We start from the raw sequence: 21918 nt of genomic DNA, 5'->3' as shown, positions 1-21918 counted from the left end.
AAGAGGTTGAATTTCACCATCTACAAGCTCTTGGCTACAGAAATGCTGCCTTTCCGCCTGGTGGACACAGAGGATTTTCGAGACCTTATGTCCGTCGCAGTGCCCCAGTACCAGATGTCCAGTCGGCACTACTTCTCAAAGAAAGGTGTGCCTGCGCTCCACCAGCATGTCGCACACAACATCACCGCTTCTTTGAGAAACTCTGTGTGTGACAGGGTGCATTTCACCACAGACACTTGGACGAGTAGGCATGGACAGGGGCGTTACATGTCGCTGACTGGGCACTTGGTAACTATGGTGACAGCAGGACAAGGGGCTGCTGTCCAAGTCTTGCCGTCCCCACGAGTTGTGCGTCAATCTTCTTTATGTCAAAGTTCCTCCACTGCTTCTGCCTCCTCAACCTCCTCTCGATCTTCCACCTGCACCCAAAGCCTGTCTGGTCATGCCACAAGCTTTCTAACTGCGCAGAAGGGATCCTGCACACCTCCTTACTATGCTGGCAGTATGGCTCAACGTCATCAGGCGGTTTTTACTTTGAAATCTCTGGGAAATGTGAGTCACACAGCTGAGGAGTTGTGGTCAGCTCTGGAGAACCAATTTCATGAATGGTTGTCTCCACTGGACCTGAAACCAGGTAAGGCCGTGTGCGACAATGCTGCAAACCTGGGTGTGGCCCTTCGCCGGGGCAATGTCACACACGTGCCTTGTATGGCTCACGTGTTGAACCTGGTTGTCCAGCAATTTTTAGCCCACTCTCCCAGACTAGATGGCCTTCTGCAGAGGGCACGGTCGCTGTGTGCTCACTTCCGCCGTTCGCATCCCGCAGCTCAGCGACTTACATCTCTACAGAAGTCGTTGGGCCTGCCACTTCACCGGCTAAAATGCGATGTGCCTACCCGGTGGAATTCAACTCTGCACATGTTGCAGCGACTGTGGCAGCACCGACAAGCCCTGGTGTAATACGTTCTGACGTATAGCCTGGGCCAACGAGATCCAGAGGTGGGGCAAATCACGCTGGAGGAGTGGTCTCAGATCAGGGACCTATGCACCCTTCTGCACAGTTTTGAAATGGCGACGAAGATGTTTAGTGCTGACGATGCCATTATCAGCATGACTATTCCGGTGATTTACATGCTGGAGCACATGTTAAACAGAATTCGGAGTCAGGTGGTGGCACAAGAGGAGGTGGAGGAAGTAGAGGAGGAGGAGTTTTATGCGGAAGGGCTAACATCTGCAAGGTCCAGACGGTCGGCAGCACCAAGACGGCAGGCATGTGAGGGTGGGGGAGATGATTTTACCAGGGCGCATGGTAGCAGCCAAACTAGTGAGGAAGGTGCAGGAGCCCAGGAAGAAGTGGAGGACTCATCAGATGAGGGAGACCTTGATCACATTTCTGTTGTGCGAGGTTGGGGGGAGAGGACAGAGGAAGGAAGCATGATTGTTACCTCGCCACCAACACAACAGGGACTTGGTGCTCCTGGATGCACAACACACATGAGTGCCTTCTTGCTGCACTACCTGCAACATGAGCCTCGAATTGTGAGAATTAGAAATAATCCTGACTACTGGGTTGCCACACTGTTAGATCCCCGGTACAAAAGTAAATTTGCCGAAATGATTCCTGCCATAGAAAGGGATGCACGCATGCAGGAGTATCAGCAGAGACTGTTGCAGAATCTTACATGTGCTTTTCCACAAAACACTAGTGGTGCACGTAGTGAATCTCACAGTTCCAACTTGCCAACCGTGGGACCGTCAAGTGTTCAGCACTTAAACCGTAGCAGAACCACAGTATCTGCTGGTAACATCAATTTTGCGGAATCATTTCACCACTTTTTTAGCCCATCCTTTGCAAGGCCACAGGAGACAAGAAGTCTGACACATAGTCAACGCCTAGAGACGATGGTACAGGAGTATCTCCAAATAAACATTGAAGCCATGACTGTGTCACTGGACCCTTGCTCTTTTTGGGCTTCCAATCTGGATAAATGGCCGGAGCTAGCCACTTACGCCTTGGAGATCTTGTCATACCCCACAGCCAGTGTTCTGTCTGAACGTGTGTTCAGCGCTGCTGGTGGTGTGCTGACAGATAAGCGCACGCGGCTCTCCACTGATAATGTAGACAGACTCACGTTCATAAAGATGAACAAATCATGGATCCGAAACGACTTTTCTACCCCTGTGTCATCCTGGGGAGAGTAAAAGCTTGATGATTGGTTAAAATCACCCTACCAACCGTTTTAAGCTTTCAATTTACTAATCATGTTTATCTGTATCATGGCTGGAAAATAATTTGGGCTTTGTAGCAGTGTGCAGCACTGATTCTATTAGGTCATCTATAATAAGCTCCACCAGATTTAAAATTACTAATCATGTTTATCTGTATCTTGGCTGGAAAATAATTTGGGCTTTGTAGCAGTGTGCAGCACTGATCCTATTAGGCCATCTATACTAAGCTCCACCAGATTTAAAATTAATAATAATTTTTAGCTGCATCTAGCCCGGGAAATAATTTTGGGGCTCCGAGATGCGCAAGACACATAAGTGCCTTCTTGCTGCACTACCTGCAACATGACCCTCATATTGTCAGAATTCGAAGTAATCATGACTACTGGGTTGCCACACTCTTAGATCCCCCAAACTTTTCGATCAACCTTTTCATTTTAATAAAGACCAAAAAAATGGTCATTTTTGAAATTATAAGCATTAGCAGGTTATTAGAAACTGAAATCAAACAGTTTTCAACTCAAAACTTTATTCTAGGTGATGTTACATTTTCACACAGGACCCCTTGTTCGAAAGGAGCTTCTGAACTCTCTCGTCCATTGAATTTGTCAGGTTTTGGATGGTTTCTGCTTCAATGGTTTTGCATGAGGACAGAATACCCTCCCAGAGGTGTTGCTTAGATGTGAACTGCCTCCCGCCATCATAGATACTCCTTTTGATGATGCTCCAGAGGTTCTGAATGGGGTAGAGGTCAGGGGAGCATGGGGATGACACCATAAGTTTGTCCCCTTTTATGCCCATATCAGCCAGAGATGCAGATGTTTTATGTGCAGCATGAGATGGTGCATTATCATGCAAAAAAATGATCTTGCTTTAAAATACACGGTTATTCTTCTTGAACCATGGCAGGAAGTGCTGTTTGAGAAAATCCACATACATTATGGAGTTCATCTTTAGCGCCTTCAGGGATCCTAAAGGGGCCGACAATCTCTCTCCCCATGATTCCAGCCCAAAACATTACTCCACCTCCTCCTTGTTGGCGCTGTAGCCGTGTTTGCGTGGGGTGTCCATCAACCAGCCATCCTCCACTCCATCCATCTGGACCATCGAGCGTTGCACGGCACTCATCCGTAAACAAAACAGTTTTGAAATCAGTCTTCATGTAATGTTTAGCCCACTGGAGCCGTTTCTGCTTGTGTGAAGTGGATAGAGGAGGTCGACAGGATGGCGTATGCACAGCTGCAAACCTCTGAAGGACCCTGCATCTTGTTGTTCGGGGGACGTTGGAGGCACCAGCAGCTTCAAAAACTTGTCTGCTGCTATGACAAGGCTTTTTTGCCGCTGCTTTTTTAACCTGATGTAATTGCCTGTAGGAAAGAGTCCTCAATTTGCCCTTATCAGCACGCACACGTGTGTACTGTGAATCAGCTACATACTTCTTGATTGCCAAGACACTTCATCCTGATCATCGCACAATGTTGATTGTAGTCATGCCTTGACCTAAACACTCCACAATTTGTTGCTTCTCAGCAGCCGACACATCCTTTTTCTTTCCCATTTTGGCAGAAAATGTAGGCTGCTTAATAATGTGAGACAGCCTTCTTAAGTAGTCTTGCCTTTCATTGGACACACCTGCCAAACTAATTAGCACAGGTGTCTGCAATTGCTTACAGTGATATAAAGAGCCCTGACATACATCACCATCAATGAGTTTAACTGACAAACAAATTCTTCCCTTATCACTCCTAAACACTTTTTGCATAATAATTTGGAACACAGTGTACATGTGCTTTTCCAAAAAACACCAGTGGTTCACGTAGTGAATCTTACAGTTCTAACTTGCCAACCGTGGTCTGTATGGAGTTGTTCAATAAAGGGCCCAAAATTAAGATAACATAGATGGGAGAGGTCTCTATGAATAGGAATTCCTAAGTATTTGATACCCTGTGAGGGCCAGGCAAAGGGAAAGTTGGACTGGATGGAATCCTATATGGATTTGGGGAGGGAGACATCGAGGGCCTCAGACTTCGCTGCATTGATTTTAAAATTTGACCATGTAACAAAGTGATCTATTTCAGCCATAACAGCATGGATGGATATATGTGATTGAGTGATATATACTAGGACATCATCAGCAAATAGAGAGCACTTGTACTCGGTGCCTCCCACCTCACTCCACCTAATATTGGGGTTATGGCGAATTGATGAGAGCAGGTGCTCCGTCACTAGGATGTATAAGAGAGGGGACAGAGGACATCCTTGCCTTGTCCCATTGGTGATTGTGAAAGGTGATGAAAATGTTCTGATGCACCCCCTGGGCCTCGGGACACCCGGAGCCGGACCCTTTTTGGTGGATGCTGGTGGTTGTAGTCTTTGTGGCGGCGACCCGGTTCCGTGGCTCAGGGTGGTCAAACCAGTGGCGGAACTATTTATGTGGTTTTGATGTTTAAATGTCCGACTACGCCACCCGTGGATTGCGGTCAGAGTGAACCGCCGCTGCAGGGCAGACCGCTGAGGCTGGTGTTGTGGGTGCAGCAGAGCGTAGCATAACTCCCCACGGGAGGAGTATAGCCTCAGGGCAGTGTATGCGGAGGATGGGGGTGATGGTGCAGGGCAGCAGCAGTAACGACACAGAGTCAGTGATGCAGTCCAGGGCCTTTACTCACAGTTCTTATTATCCAGACCACGTCTGTAGGTAACGGCTGCCCACGTCGTACTGTGCTCACCAGGTGAGGGGCTCAGACAACTTCCAAATAACTTTGGAGCGCTTCACAGGACCCCCTTTGTGTGTCCTTTGTCTGGCCTTTCTTACCAACCCTTCTGTCCGGATGCCTCGTGCCTCCTCTTGGTAAACTTGGCGCCAGTTTCCCTGACCCTATGTGGTGCCTTCCTAGCGGGTGTAGCGAGGGGCTGCGCCACATAAAATGTCAGAGCCTCCGGTTTCTAGCTGAGGGTCGTTTCCTGCCTCCACTAGTTTCGGGGACCGGTCTCCCCCTTTGGCCTGACCCCTCCACGCAGGTGGATTCGGGCGTGCGGTGGCGACTCGCCCGTCCGCACCCCTGGGATCCCTTCATTCCTCGTTCCTGGAGCCTTCTCCGCTCCTCTTCCTTCCTTCTCCCTCTTCCAGGCCTGGGCCTCTGTTACTAGGCCTGCCTGCCACTTCTGCTCAGACGTCTCTGCACTGAACTAAGATGGTGCCCACCTTTTATACTCACTTCTCAATGCACCCAGGAACTGCTTCCTCCCTGCTCCTGCACTACAGGGTTCCCCTTCCTCAGTGTTCCCTCCCCCCACTCCAGCCAGGGACAGGGACTGTCGTGCCCATCTCAGAGGCATATTGGTCGCCCTGCCCCACGGCAATGTGGTGTAATGCATGCAGGTGTCGGGTCCTGATCCACACTCCATCCTTACCTGAGAGTGAGATATCACACCTCTTGGTGAGGTGCAATACCTCTGTAGCAACCGAGCCCTCAGGGTGCTACAGTTCCATTTATCTTCAGCCTAGGTGACGTATTGTGATACAGGGCCGTGATTTTGGCTATAAAAGTGTCCCCTAGACCCCTACCCCAAGCTTTTTAAGAGAATCATATATGGCGTGCCAGGAGACTCTATGGAATGCCTTCTCAGCATCCAACGAGAGTATCTAGTTACAAATTTTTAAATGCATCTAGCCCAGGAAATACTTTGTGCCTAGTAGCAGTGTCTGCTAGTCAGCGGATTATCCCGGCTGTTAAGCAAGCTACACCACCTGTAGTTTGGACACTTAATTTTTACAAAGGAAATGCTTCGGGACCACGGGATACTCAGTGAAGAGCATCAGGAGGCACCCCAAGGCATAGGGGCTGGGACTGGCAGTAGGATGCCTTGTGGTGGACAGCCGAGCTCGATCCTTATAAAAGCTTTTTAACTGCAGCAGCTTTAGTGGACGCTACTGGAGCTGGAATTACGCGGCTGCTGGCATGAGACATGCCCTCCAATAGATCCTTGTAAATGGATTTAAAGTGTATTCATTCAAATTAGAGAGGCAATTTAAATTAAAAAGCTTAGAGCTGCCTCCACCACAGGGGGGCTCGCTCGACCCACCAGTGGACAGGCACCAGTATTGGGAGAGGGGGGCTGGCTGTCAGGGTTCACCGTGGCTCTGGCACAAACCCGGTGACACGGAGATGGCACGGGCAGGAGCGGACTGAACGTGTCGGCTTCTCACTTTTTGGATTTTAGAAGGGCATGACATGCCTATATTTGTGTCTCCCCCTCCTTTTACTCCTCCACCTCTTTTCTTTTCGCATGACTATATGTACTTGTCACTTTTCCATGTGTTAATTGTGTCTTCTGAGCAGTTTGTCAGCTTTTGGACACCTTTGAAGGCGTTTTCTATGTGTTTCTATGTGTTTTTGTTTGCCTGCCATTGGTTTTAACGGTGTTCGAAGGTGTTCGACGAACAGTTCGACGAACAGTTCAGCGAACACACGGGTGTTCGACGAACCGAACCGAACTCGAACACTACGGGGGTGGCTCAACACTAGTCAGGGACAAGATCATAGACCTTCACAAATCTGGAATGGACTAAAAAACCATAAGTAAGACGCTGGGTGAGAAGGAGACAACTGATGCAGCAATAGTAAGAAAATGGAAGAAATTCAAAATGACTGTCAATCGATATCGATCTGTGGCACCATGCTAAATCTCACCTCGTGGGGTATCCTTGATCATGAGGAAGGTGAGACAGCAGCCTAAATCTACATGGGAGGAACTTGCTAATGATGTCAAGGCAGCTGGGACAACAGTCATCAAGAAAACCATTGGTAACACATTACACCTTAAAGGTTTAAAATCCTGCAGTGCCCGCAAGGTCCCCCTGCTCAAGAAGGCACATGTGCAGGCCTGTCTGAAGTTTGCCAATAAAGACCTGAGTGATTCTGTGAGTTTTTGGGAGTAGATGCTGTGGTCAGATGAGACAAAAATTGAGCACTTTGGCATTAACTCAACTCGCCGTGTTGGAGAAAGAGAAATGCTGCCTATGATCCAAAGAACACTGTCTCCACTGTCAAGCATGGAGGTGGAAACATTATGATTTGGGGGTGTTTCTCTGCTAAGGGCACAGGACTACTTCACCGCATCAATGGGAGAATGGATGAAGCCATGTACCGTAAAATCCTGTGTGACAACCTCCTTCCCTCTGCCAGGACATTAAAAATGGGTCATGGCTGTGTCTTCCTGCAAGACAATGACCCAAAACATACAGCCAAGATGACAGAGGAGTGGCTCAAAAAGAAGCACATCAAGGTCATGGAGTGGCCTAGCAAGTCTCCAGACCTTTATCCCCTAGAAAACTTATGGAGGGAGTTCAAGCGCTGAGTTGCCAAGTGACAGCCTCAAAATCAGAAAGAATTAGAGATGATCTGCAAAGAGGAGTGGACCAAAAGTCCTCCTGACATGTGTGCAACCCTCATCATCAACTAAAAAAAACATCTGACTGCTGTGCTTGCAGAAAGGGTTTTGCCACAAACTATTAAGTGTTGTTTGCCAGAGGGATCAAATATTTATTTCTCACTGCAAAATGCAAATAAATTGATCTAATTTATACAATGTGATTTTCTTAATTTTTTTTTGAATATTCTGTCTCTCAATGTTAAAATTAACCTAACCTTAAAATTATAGACTGTTCATGTATTCATCAGTAGGCAAACTTACAAAAACAGCAAGGGATCAAATAATTATTTCCTCCACTGTATGTTTCTACTATCTAAACTGGATATTTATGCAGTAATGGTAACTCACTTTTTTTGTTATACACTCTACACACTCTACTTGCTAATGAATAATGTTAATTGTGATCTGTATTTATTTGTAATGTTTTAAAAAGCTGACCTAAAATCAGACGTATTTGTCCATTTTTTATTTATATAAATATTTGATATTTTTATTTTATTTATTTAATCTTTTTGCATTTGTATATTTTCAAAATTAGCAAACAATGAATGTACATAACAGGCTTCCCATTAAAATGGTTTATTGTCCTTTGTGCCCACAAAGCTTTAGTGCCATCTCCCAAGAGAAAGCCTTCAGCGGAGTAGAGACACTTCAGAGCGCAGCACAGTACAGAATACAAGAATTACAAAACTGTCATAAATGTCAGAATGCATTGTAATCAGCAGAACAGTAACACTGCCTGGAAACCAGCCATTTCATCTAAGGAATTCTTTATGGTCTGGTAAATTTCATTAATTTTCAACTAAGTAAGTAGGAATGACATTTGCTAAGGAAAAATAAATAAAATATTACACCATACTTTTACAACATCTATTTTTACTAGTAATTCTCAAAAAGTTCATAGTCATTTTCTTTAACATCTATGGTTCAATGACATAAAAGTTTCTATATTCTTTACTCCATACAAAGTAAGAAAACAACATAAAATAAATGTCTAAGTTTTATCTCTTGCTGTTGCAAGAAAAAAAACACACGAAAGAGTGAAAAAGTTAACTAAGGAGATACAGCTGTTCTATTTAATTGCAGGATCTCGTTTAGATTATTCAGTGCACTAAAACTTTTCTTTTACAACTTTACCCTTCAATAACTTTTAGCATTCAGCTTAATACATGAACCCCAGTAGTGTATTTTAACATAGGCCTTATAAGAGCTGCAAGATAATAAGCCTGCCTTTTATGAACATAATAAAAAAAGTACTAATTAGTACATATCTCTCACACATAACATTGCTCGCAGAGTGATCACATTGCTACATTGGTCCACTTAAGTGTTTTTAAATTAGTTTTGTGATTTGAAAGTTTAAATAACTGGCCTAATAAATTTGACATCAAATCTAGAGGGAATTAAGTTAATTATATAAAAGCATTTTAAATAAACCATTAATTATTTAGATCCTTGCAGGAGTCGGCTGTTTTGTTAATGCTGTTCATAGCGCTAACATGACTCAAACCAGCTTACTTTTACTTGTGCTTAAATTGCAATGCAATAAATAACATTCAATATGAATTGAAGAAACTGGAAATTCAAATAAATTACTTAATTTTGCCAGAACAATGAAATAAAGGAGAAAATTCCTAAAAAGAAATTATAAGTTCTATGCACCATAGACTAGTGCTAATCCGCAATCAGACTAGTTGTATTTTACAAGTGTAATATTTTGCTCTAGACATTTTAATGGTGTATTACTATTTTAGTGAGCAACCAAAATATAGTGTAATAAAATAGTTGCACAGTTTTCCAGACAAATGGATCTAATTATATATGTAAGGGTTATTTGCTCACAATGTATACTGCCAACTTTGTAGTATTTGTAATATTTATTTGGGAAATTAATTTTAATCATAAATTGAACACAAAAGTATGAGGAATATAGCATGAAAAACTAGGAAGAAGTTGTAATAAAAATGTGAATATTTATTCAAATTTACGTAGGCGAGCATACTGTGCATTTTGGTAGTTATTTGTGGGTTTGGTACCTTATGTAGTACATAAAATACATTGTGGAACAGTTTTTTTCTGTATGTGTTAATTGTAGAACTAGAGTTGAGGCTGTATAGTACTGCTGAAGGTCACATCATAAATATTTGGGAAATTTGCAGCTACATAATATCTCATCGACATGGCTACATCATGACTACATCATAAAGCTTCACATTGTATGAGCAATATTCAATACAAAAAAGAGCAAACTGGCACTATCCACAATGTTCCTCATACGGGGAATATTTTAACACATTTTTCAACTGACTGGATATCAGGGTGCTCCACCCCATAAGGAATGTCCACTAACAATTACAGAAGATGAAATGCGGCACTCATCGTCCCATACAAAGTTTTTTCAGGCAAAATAAAACATGCATACAGGAGGGTCTTAGCTACATGAAGGAAGATGGCCATTTCACATTAACCTACGCTTGAACGGGTGTGGGCACAACTTTTTTTGAGCAATATTGTAACACCAACTAAAGTCCCAAGTGCCATATTGTAGCTCAGTATGCCTCTGTATAACAAGGTGGTAAGACATTCATTCCCTACAAAAGTGATCTGCGCAGGTCTTTTACTATTTTGCATTGCTTGTTTATGCAGTTGACTTACCATCCAAGGAATTCTCTGCTGCAATCCTTTCTCACATATGCCTTCTACATATTCTCTGTGAGACTTTATGATATTTAGGCCTCATGAATATTGATAAATTACAATTCTATGTTGTATTGAGATAAAATTAGGTAATCTTAGGGTTGCTTTGGAATTTACCTCATCTATATATGAAAATGATTTAATGCGGAAGACCATATATTTTTTCTGTTTTGCACACAGAGACAACAGAAAATGAATCCGTGTATTGCATCACAAATTAAGAAACTGTCCTCTAAAGTGGAATTGCTGGTAGGAGGCCAGTGTGAAGATAAATTCCTTATTTTAAAGTGGCTGAGATTTTAGGGGTAAAAAAATCAATTATTGAACTAAACATAGCAAGTTTTCTTCAACCTATCTCTTGTCAATTGTTTGATGCTGCAGTAATCACAGAACTTATCAGATTCACTTAATGCATACACACTATATGAGTAAGTTATTCTATCTATCTACCTATCTCTTTGACATACTGTAAAACACTAAATTTCTAACTATAGATAGAAAACTTGATTTTATACACAGCAGTGCAATTCCTAATAGTTATTTGAATGGGTCAATGGAGTTATGCTTTAATCTCAAATGTTTTATACTTGTCTATAATATTTCAACCTCTTAATAATTTCCTTTTATTAAGTTTACTAGTCTCCATTGACACAGTCTAAATTTCCTATCAGTATATATTTAGAGCGTAGGCGAAAACTAAAGTACTAACCCACGCAAACACAGGGAGAACATGCAAACTCCATGCAGATATTGTCCTTAATGGAGATTGAACCCAGCACCCCAGCTCTGCAAATCAACAGTGTTGTCCAAAGATGAGCAGATCTTTTGAAATTGAAATTTGTAAAATTTCCCCTCAAAAATTGGATTTGCGGCAGATTAATTTGCGTGAATCTGAATACTATAAAGCTTGTTAATTCTCTGAAAATACATATGGGGAAGAGGAGAGGGAACCTCACTGACCATTTGAGCACATACTCAAGAGATATAAGAGATAAAGACAGAAGACCCCGCTGACCATGAGAGCTTAAACTCTACAGGAGAGAGAAAGAGAGGACCCTGCTGACCTTAAGAACTTAAATTCTACAAGAGAGAAAGAGAGGACCCTTATGCCCATAAGAGCTTACACTCTACAGGAGAGAGAAAGAGTGGACCCTGCTGAATATAAGAGTTTACACTCTAAAGGGGAAAGAAAAAACCCTACTGACCATGAGAGCTTACACTCTACAGAACAGAGGGACTTACCCAGTGACTTTGGAGATGGAAAACAACTATGTTATAAAATTTGTGTTCAACTGGGAACCACTGATCTGTGATGGCCCAGGTACTGACCATCCCATAGAAAGTATAATAACGTGGCCATACATCCAAATGTTGTATTTGGTAAAATTTGAACCAAGGACCCCAGATCTACAAAACAACAGAGCTAACCACTAAGCAACCATGCTGCCAACTATGCCATGGATATTTTTAAGTTTCAAGCACATGAAAAAAGCATGCACTGCACTATGATTAGAAATGTTTATCTTAACCTTAATGTCATATTGATTATATTGATATTGTATTTATATTAGTGACTTTATTAAAAGTTCTCTAAAAAATGTATTTATATATCAAAAATTGTGTTAACATTACATAATTAAAGTGCAAGCCTATGGGGATACATATTAAAAAACATAAGCAAAGTCGACATTATGGAGCATTCTTTATTTTATAGCACTAACAGTATGAAAATACACTTTTTAATATTTTGAATGAACATACCCAGACAAATTACTTTGATATCTTTGACATTTAGTGCTATTTTAGAGTGTGTTAACATATATTCTAACACAAGAACATGAAGGTGTATAAAAATTCAAACACCTCAAACTGTTCATAGCAATTCTCTCAAATCATATGTCAAAATTTGAATTTCAGCTCAAAGTTAAAATTGCTGTCATTCATCATATGTAATGTTGATTCAGCAACTATTTCTTAACTGTAAAATGCTAATCAGGATGTGAAAATGTAAAATATATGGAAAACAAGATCTAATGGAGAAAGGAATTTCATAATAAAAGCATATAAGTTTAAAACTATGCCCCCTAAGCCTTTTTTTTCCAGACTAAATCACACCAACTTTGATAACCTTTCTCAGTATTGCCTTCCTGATTTCTTTTTCTTTTACATGTGTGTCACACTTAAATGTTTCAAATCAGAAAACAAATTTAAATATTAGACAAAGATAACACAAGTAAACAAAAAATGCAGATTTTAAATGAAGGTCTTTATTATTAAGGGAAAAATAAATCCAAACCTACAGGGCCCTGTGTGAAAAAGTGATTGCCCCATAAACCTAATAACTGGCTGGGCCTCCCATAGCAGCAACAACTGCAATCAAGCATTTGCGATAACTGACAATGAGTCTTTTACAACGCAGTGGATGAATTTTGGCCCACTCTTCTTTGCAAAATTGTTGTAATTCAGAAACTTTGGAGGGTTTCCAAGCATGAACCATCTTTTTAACATCATGCCACAGCATCTAAATTATATTAAGGTCAGGACTTTGACTAGGCAACTCCAAAGTCTTAGTTTTGTTTTTCTTAAGCCATTAAGAGGTGAACTTGCTGGTGTGCTTTGGATAATTGTTCTGCTGCATAACCCAAGTGCGCTTCAGTTGAAGGTCACTAAAAGATGGCCGGACAGTCTCCTTTGGGACATTTTGGTAGACAGCAGAATTCAAGGTTCTATTTACCACATCAAACCTTCCAGGACCTGAAGCAGCAAAACATCCCCAGACCATCACACCATATTTTACTTTTGGTATGATGTTACTTTTTTGAAATGCTGTGCTACTTCTACGCCAGATGTAATGGGATATACACCTTCCAAAAAGTTCAACTTTTGTCTCGTTAATCGACAGAATGTTTTCCCAAAAGTCTTGGTGATCATCAAGATGTTTTCTAGCAAAACTGAGATGAGCCTTTGTGTTCTTTTTGCTCAGCAGTGGTTTTTGTCTTGGAACTCTGCTATGCATGCTATTTTAGCTCAGTCTCTTTCTTATGGTGCAGTCATGAACACTGACCTTAACTGAGGCAAGTGAGGCCTGAAGTTCTTCGGATGTTGCTGTGGGATGTTTTGTGACCTCATGTATAAGTCTTTGCTGCGCTCTTGGGATAATTTTGGTCGGCCAGCCACTCCCCGGAAGGTTCACCACTGTTCCATATTTTTGCTATTTGTGGATAATGACTCTCACTGTAGTTTTCTGGAGTCCCAAAGCTTTATAAATGGCTTTATAACCTTTTCCAGACTGATAGATCTCAATTACTTTGTTTCTTATTGGTTCCTGAATTTCTTTGGGTCACAGCATGATTTCTAGCATTTGAGGATCTTTTGGTCTACTTCAGTTTGTCAGGCATGTCCTATTTAAGTGATTTCATGATTGAGAACAGGTGTGGCTGTAATTAGGCCCTTTGTGGCTAGAGAAATTGAACTCAGCTTCCCAAAGATGTGATAAACCACAGGTAATTTAGGTTTTAAGGGAAGGGGGATCACTTTTTCGCACAGTGCCCTGTAGATTTGGATTTCTTTTCCCCTTAATAATAAAGACCTTCATTTAAAAACTGCATTTTTTGTTTACTTTTGTTATCTTTGTCTAATATTTAAATATGTTTTGTGATCTGAAACATTTAAGTGTGACAAACATGCAAAAGAATAGGAAATCAGGAAGGCAAACACTTTTTTACACCACTGTATATTCCCATTGGATATATAAGGCTCAATCTTAGTGTCTTTTCACAGAGTATCTGATCAAGGGTGGTGACTAAGATCAAAGGCCTTGTGTTCAAGAATGATGTATGGGCCCCTTCTCTTAAGCAACATGTTAGACAACAAAAACATATTGTATACATATATCAGCAAAACAGTATATGCATTAGAGAATCGTAACTAGAGATGAGCGGTGTTCGACTTGAACTGTTCGCCAATCTCAAATTCGAGCTGTTTTGGGCGGTGTTCGAGCCGTTCGGCGAACACGAACGATTTGAAAAAAATTCGGCTGTTCGAGGTTATGTTCGATAACTGTTCGTGCACCAAAATCATAACTGGATTTTTTCTCAGTAATGATGAAAATTAATGTTAATACGCAGTTTGAGTGTACAGCGGGGCGGGGGGAGGGGCAGGGGATGGATCTCTGCAGGAATAATGAAGATCTCCATTTTTTTTTTCTCTTTCCCGCATTCACAGTGGGGAGGTGCAATCTGTCAACCTATCAGCAGCGCACACACGGAGCGAAGTGCTTTTTTTCACACAAGCAAGGGCATGTGTCATTGGCAGTGTATGTGACATGTCCTTGCCCTATAAGACCCAGCCATTTTCCCCATCGCCACCATTTTCTCACTGCTGCAGCTGCGTGTTACATGGCACCGCTGTTGCTGTGTGCGCTATACCTTGTTAATTTCAAGCCAATTTTCGCACAAATCTACAGATAGCTTGGGAGTAGGGAATAGTTGTGATTGCAGTCCTTTTAAGGACTAGGTTACAGCATTTCCAATGACTTTTATCAGGCAGGTCTGTGCTCTTAAATAGATAGGTTGGGAGTAAAGACTAATTATAAATGCAGTCCTTTTCAGGACTAAGTTAGATCAGTTCCTATCAGTTTTTGCCAGTCAGGTCTGTGCCACTGCTGTGCAAGTTTTTTTCACAGCATTTGGCTAAATCTCGCAAAGCTAATCCTTTTTGGCCTGTTGCAGAGTGTGTTAGTCAGTGGAGTAGCCTATCTGTGTTCCAAGCTACACCACCTGTGTATAGAATACCAATTTTTTTACTGCACCTAGTGAAGTAAAACCTTTTGGGCATAGCATCATTCTATTAGTCCATCTATACCGACCTCCATAAGGTTGCAAATTGAATATATATTTTTTCTGCATCTACCTCTGAAAAAATATTTGGGCTTCTAGCTGTGTGTGGGACTTGTTCTATTAGTCCATCTATACTGACCTCCATCAGGTTGCAAATTGAATATAATTTTTTTCTGCATCCAGCTTTGAAAAAATATTTGGGCTTCTAGCTGTGTGTGGGACTTGTTCTATTATTCCATGTATACTGACCTCCATCAGGTTGCAAATTGAATATAATATTTTTCTGCATCTAGCTCTGAAAAAATATTTGGCCTTCTAGCAGTGTGTGGGGCTTGTTCTATTAGTCCATCTATACTGACCTCCATCAGGTTGCAAATTGAATATAATTTTTTTCTGCATCTAGCTCTGAAAAAATATTTGGCCTTCTAGCAGTGTGTGGGACTTGTTCTATTAGTCCATCTATACTGACCTCAATCAGGTTGCAAATTGAATATAATATTTTTCTGCATCTAGCTCTGAAAAAATATTTGGCCTTCTAGCAGTGTGTGGGACTTGTTCTACTAGTCCATCTGTACTGACCTCCATCAGGTTGCAAATTGAATATAATATTTTTCTGCATCTAGCTCTGAAAAAATAATTGGCCTTCTAGCAGTGTGTGGGACTTGTTCTATTAGTCCATCTATACTGACCTCCATCAGGTTGCAAATTGAATATAATATTTTTCTGCATCTAGCTCTGAAAAAATATTTGGCCTTCTAGCAGTGTGTGGGACTTGTTCTATTAGTCCATCTATACTGACCTCCATCAGGTAGCAAATTGAATATAATATATTTCTGCATCTAGCTCTGAAAAAATATTTCGGATTCTAGCAGTGTGTGGGACTTGTTCTATTAGTCCATCTATACTGACCTACATCAGGTTGCAAATTGAATATAATATTTTTCTGCATCTAGCTCTGAAAAAATATTTGGCCTTCTAGCACTGTGTGGGACTTGTTCTATTAGTCCATCTATACTGTCCTCCATCAGGTTGCAAATTGAATATAATTTTTTTCTGCATCTAGATCTGAAAAAATATTTCGCCTTCTAGCAGTGTGTGGGGCTTGTTCTATTAGTCCATCTATACTGACCTCCATCAGGTTGCAAATTGAATATAATTTTTTTCTGCATCTAGCTCTGAAAAAATATTTGGCCTTCTAGCAGTGTGTGGGACTTGTTCTATTAGTCCATCTATACTGACCTCAATCAGGTTGCAAATTGAATATAATATTTTTCTGCATCTAGCTCTGAAAAAATATTTGGCCTTCTAGCAGTGTGTGGGACTTGTTCTACTAGTCCATCTGTACTGACCTCCATCAGGTTGCAAATTGAATATAATATTTTTCTGCATCTAGCTCTGAAAAAATAATTGGCCTTCTAGCAGTGTGTGGGACTTGTTCTATTAGTCCATCTATACTGACCTCCATCAGGTTGCAAATTGAATATAATATTTTTCTGCATCTAGCTCTGAAAAAATATTTGGCCTTCTAGCAGTGTGTGGGACTTGTTCTATTAGTCCATCTATACTGACCTCCATCAGGTAGCAAATTGAATATAATATTTTTCTGCATCTAGCACTGAAAAAATATTTCGGATTCTAGCAGTGTGTGGGACTTGTTCTATTAGTCCATCTATACTGACCTACATCAGGTTGCAAATTGAATATAATATTTTTCTGCATCTAGCTCTGAAAAAATATTTGGCCTTCTAGCACTGTGTGGGACTTGTTCTATTAGTCCATCTATACTGTCCTCCATCAGGTTGCAAATTGAATATAATTTTTTTCTGCATCTAGATCTGAAAAAATATTTGGCCTTCTAGCAGTGTGTGGTACTTGTTGTATTAGTCCATCTATACTGAACTCCATCAGGTTGCAAATTGAATATAATATTTTTCTGCATCTAGCTCTGAAAAAATATTTGGCCTTCTAGCAGTGTGTGGGACTTGTTCTACTAGCCCATCTGTACTGACCTCCATCAGGTTGCAAATTGAATATAATATTTTTCTGCATCTAGCTCTGAAAAAATAATTGGCCTTCTAGCAGTGTGTGGGACTTGTTCTATTAGTCCATCTATACTGACCTCCATCATGTTGCAAATTGAATATAATTTTTTTCTGCATCTACCTCTGAAAAAATATTTGGGCTTCTAGCTGTGTGTGGGACTTGTTCTATTAGTCCAACTATACTGACCTCCATCAGGTTGCAAATTGAATATAATATTTTTCTGCATCTAGCTCTGAAAAAATATTTGGCCTTCTAGCAGTGTGTGGGACTTGTTCTTTTAGTCCATCTATACTGACCTCCATCAGGTTGCAAATTGAATATAATATTTTTCTGCATCTAGCTCTGAAAAAATATTTGGGCTTCTAGCAGTGTGTGGGGCTTGTTCTATTAGTCCATCTATACTGTCCTCCATCAGGTTGCAAATTGAATATAATTTTTTCTGCATCTACTTCTGATAAAATATTTGGGCTTCTAGCTGTGTGTGGGACTTGTTCTATTCGTCCATCTATACTGACCTCCATCAGGTTGCAAATTGAATATAATTTTTTTCTGCATCTAGCTCTGAAAAAATATTTGGCCTTCTAGCAGTGTGTGGGACTTGTTCTATTAGTCCATTTATACTTACCTCCATCAGATTGCAAATTGAATATAATATTTTTCTGCATCTAGCTCTGAAAAAATATTTGGCCTTCTAGCAGTGTGTGGGACTTGTTCTATTAGTCCATCTATACTGACCTCCATCAGGTTGCAAATTGAATATAATATTTTTCTCCATCTAGCTCTGAAAAAATATTTCAGCTTCTAGCAGTGTGTGGGACTTGTTCTATTAGTCCATCTATACTGACCTACATCAGGTTGCAAATTGAATATAATATTTTTCTGCATCTAGCTCTGAAAAAATATTTGGCCTTCTAGCACTGTGTGGGACTTGTTCTATTAGTCCATCTATACTGTCCTCCATCAGGTTGCAAATTGAATATAATTTTTTTCTGCATCTAGCTCTGAAAAAATATTTGGCCTTCTAGCAGTGTGTGGTACTTGTTCTATTAGTCCATCTATACTGACCTCCATCAGGTTGCAAATTGAATATAATTTTTTTTCTGCATCTAGCTCTGAAAAAATATTTGGCCTTCTAGCAGTGTGTGGGACTTGTTCTATTAGTCCATCTATACTGACCTCCATCAGGTTGCAAACTGAATATAATTTTTTTCTGCATCTAACCCAGACAATAGTTTTGGCCTAATAAAAACAGTTTGGCCACTCATCTCTGCTCGGTTCCCATCCATTGTTTTTTTGTGCAAACAACTCCAGAGTTGTGAATTAGTTAACCACCAAAATGAGTGGAAAAAGGCCTGCTGCTGGTGGAAAGGGGAATAGGCGTGTTGGGTAGGGGAAAAATGGTTGTGTCCGTGGAGTAGGTGTTAAAACAACAGTAACATCTGCAGAAGAAAGACCATCTTCCAGTAAAACTAAAATGTCTACTTCTTTTAGCGGACAATGTGATAAGATCCCTTTCTTACGGCGACACCAATTGCTACAAATTGCAGATGAGGCACAAAAACAGCTGGTGCTTCAACAGATATCAAGTGCTCCTTTAAGTGGGCTCTCCTCCACATCAACTTCAACATCACAAATACTCCAGTCCTCAGAGGTGTCACCCCAATCGCACTTGCTTCTTCACAGCTCCCAAGTCTCCAGCTGCCCTTCTGAATATGGGGTAGAACAGATGGTTGAGTCTGCAGAGCTGTTTACTCATACTATAGCCTGGGAATCAGAGGTCGGCTCCAGCGCTTCTGTGAATCTAGACGAGGAAATGATCTGCACTGATGCCCAGAATCTTTATGAGTCGGATCCAGGAGCAGACGCAGAAGGTTCTGACCATAATGTAGACCCTCATTCCCAAACTGTAACTCCTGTTGGTGGAGACAATGAGGAAGACGTTGATGACCCTCAAATACCTGATTGGAGCGACAACTTTAGTCTTTTGTCAGGGCAGGAACAGGTTGGCTCTGAGGACGACGGGTGTGATAATACACAGGGTGATGATGATGAGGTTGCAGATCCCACTTACTGTCAACCCACAGTCAGCCAAGAGATGAGGTCAGCAGAGGAGGTGGAGGAGGATGCTAGTGACGACGAGGTCAGGTTGCGCCTTCCTGGACAGAGACGTAGTACTGAAAGCACGTTAACAACTGCATCCTCAAACACAACTCTGCCTCTGACCACAAGTTGTGGTGGCCCTTTAGGTCACATGGGTGCTAAGCCTTGCATAGCCTGGGCATTTTTTCAGATCGATAAAGATGACCCAACTCGTGTTATCTGTAACATTTGTCAACAAAAGCTAAGTAGATGCCAAAAAATACATAGTTTGAGTACTTCATGCATGCACCGGCACATTGACATGAAGAATAAGTTGCAGTGGGAAGCTCACTGTGCTACAATGCGGCCTAGCCGGCCGGGCCAACCACCGTCTGCCCCATCTTGTGCATCTGCGGCCTCTTCATCCTCTGTGACTGGGGGGACAGCAGTCACACCTGTTTTGGGACGCAGACCTGCCACCTCTTTACCCGCAACAGCCAGCGTGATTGGCAGGTCATCATTTTCTTTGGAGGTGGTAACACCAGCTGGTGTTGAGCGCTGTCCGACATCGATAGCACCACCTTTGGATCAAGGCAACCTAACATGTCCGCCTGCATCTTCCTCACAGACCGGCAGTTTGCCGGGGACACCCTTATCAACCCCGTCTAAGCACAACAGCCAGCCTTCAGTCCCTCAGATGTGGACAAGTAAAAGACCATTTCCTCCTAGCCATGAGAAAGCTACGAGGTTGAATTTCACCATCTGCAAGCTCTTGGCTACAGAAATGCTGCCTTTCCGCCTGGTGGACACAGAGGATTTTCGAGACCTTATATCCATCGCAGTGCCCCAGTACCAGATGCCCAGTCGGCACTACTTCTCAAAGAAAGGTGTGCCTGCGCTCCACCAGCATGTCACACACAACATCACCGCTTCTTTGAGAAACTCTGTGTGTGACAGGGTGAATTTCACCACAGACACTTGGACGAGTAGGCATGGACAGGGGCGTTACATGTCGCTGACTGGGCACTGGGTAACTATGGTGACAGCAGGACAAGGGGCTGCTGTCCAAGTCTTGCCGTCCCCACGAGTTGTGCATCAATCCTCTTTATCTCAAAGTTCCTCCACTGCTTCTGCCTCCTCAACCTCCTCTCAGTCCTCCACCTGCACCCAAAGCCTGTCTGGTCATGCCACAAGCTTTCAAACTGCGCAGAAGGGATCCTGCACACCTCCTTACTATGCTGGCAGTAGGGATCAACGTCATCAGGCGGTTTTTACTTTGAAATGTCTGGGAAATGTGAGTCACACAGCTGAGGAGTTGTGGTCAGCTCTGGAGAACCAATTTCATGGATGGTTGTCTCCACTGGACCTGAAACCAGGGAAGGCCGTGTGCGACAATGCTGCAAACCTGGGTGCGGCCCTTCGACGGGGCAATGTCACACACGTGCCTTGTATGGCTCACGTGTTGAACCTGGTTGTCCAGCAATTTTTAGCCCACTATCCCGGACTAGATGGCCTTCTGCAGAGGGCACGGTCGCTGTGTGCTCACTTCCGCCGTTCGCATCCCGCAGCTCAGTGACTTACATCTCAACAGAAGTCGTTGGGCCTGCCACTTCACCGGCTAAAATGCGATGTGCCTACCCGGTGGAATTCAGCTCTGCACATGTTGCAGCGATTGTGGCAGCAACGACAAGCCCTGGTGCAATACGTTCTGATGTATAGCCTGGGCCAACGGGATCCAGAGGTGGGGAAAATCATGCTGGAGGAGTGGTCTCAGATCAGGGACCTATGCATCCTTCTGCACAGTTTTGAAATGGCGACGAAGATGTTTAGTGGTGACGATGCCATTATTAGCATGACTATTCCAGTGATTTACATCCTGGAGCACTAGTTAAACAGAATTCGGAGTCAGGTGGTGGCACAAGAGGAGGTGGAGGAAGTAGAGGAGGAGGAGTTGTATGCGGAAGGGCTAACATCTGCAAGGTCCAGACGGTCGGCATCACCAAGGTGGCAGGCATGGGAGGGTGGGGGAGATGGTTTTACCAGGGCGCATGGTAGCAGCCAAACTAGTGAGGAAGGTGCAGGATCCCAGGAAGAAGTGGAGGACGAACTGATCGAAGACTCAACAGATGAGGGAGACCTTGATCACATTTGTGTTATGCGAGGTTGGGGAGAGAGGACAGAGGAAGGAAGCATGATTGTTACCTCGCCACCAACACAACAGGGACTTGGTGCTCCTGGATGCGCAAGACGCATGAGTGCCTTCTTGCTGCACAACCTGCAACATGACACTCGAATTGGGAGAATTAGAAATAATCTTGACTACTGGGTTGCCACAGTAAATTTGCAGAAATAATTCCTGCCATAGAAAGGGATGCACGCATGCAGGAGTATCAGCAGAGACTGTTGCAGAATCTTACATGTGCTTTTCCACAAAACACCAGTGGTGCACGTAGTGAATCTCACAGTTCCAAGTTGCCAACCGTGGGACCGTCGAGTGTTCAGCACTCAAACCGTAACAGAAACACAGTATCTGCTGGTAACATCAATTTTTTGGAATCATTTCACCACTTTTTTAGCTCATCCTTTGCAAGGCCACAGGAGA

This window comes from Phyllobates terribilis, unplaced genomic scaffold (assembly GCF_046119375.1).
Source record: "Phyllobates terribilis strain yellow unplaced genomic scaffold, ASM4611937v1 Scaffold_2__4_contigs__length_985480577, whole genome shotgun sequence".
Taxonomy (NCBI): domain Eukaryota; kingdom Metazoa; phylum Chordata; class Amphibia; order Anura; family Dendrobatidae; genus Phyllobates; species Phyllobates terribilis.
This window is presented reverse-complemented; position numbering follows the sequence as displayed.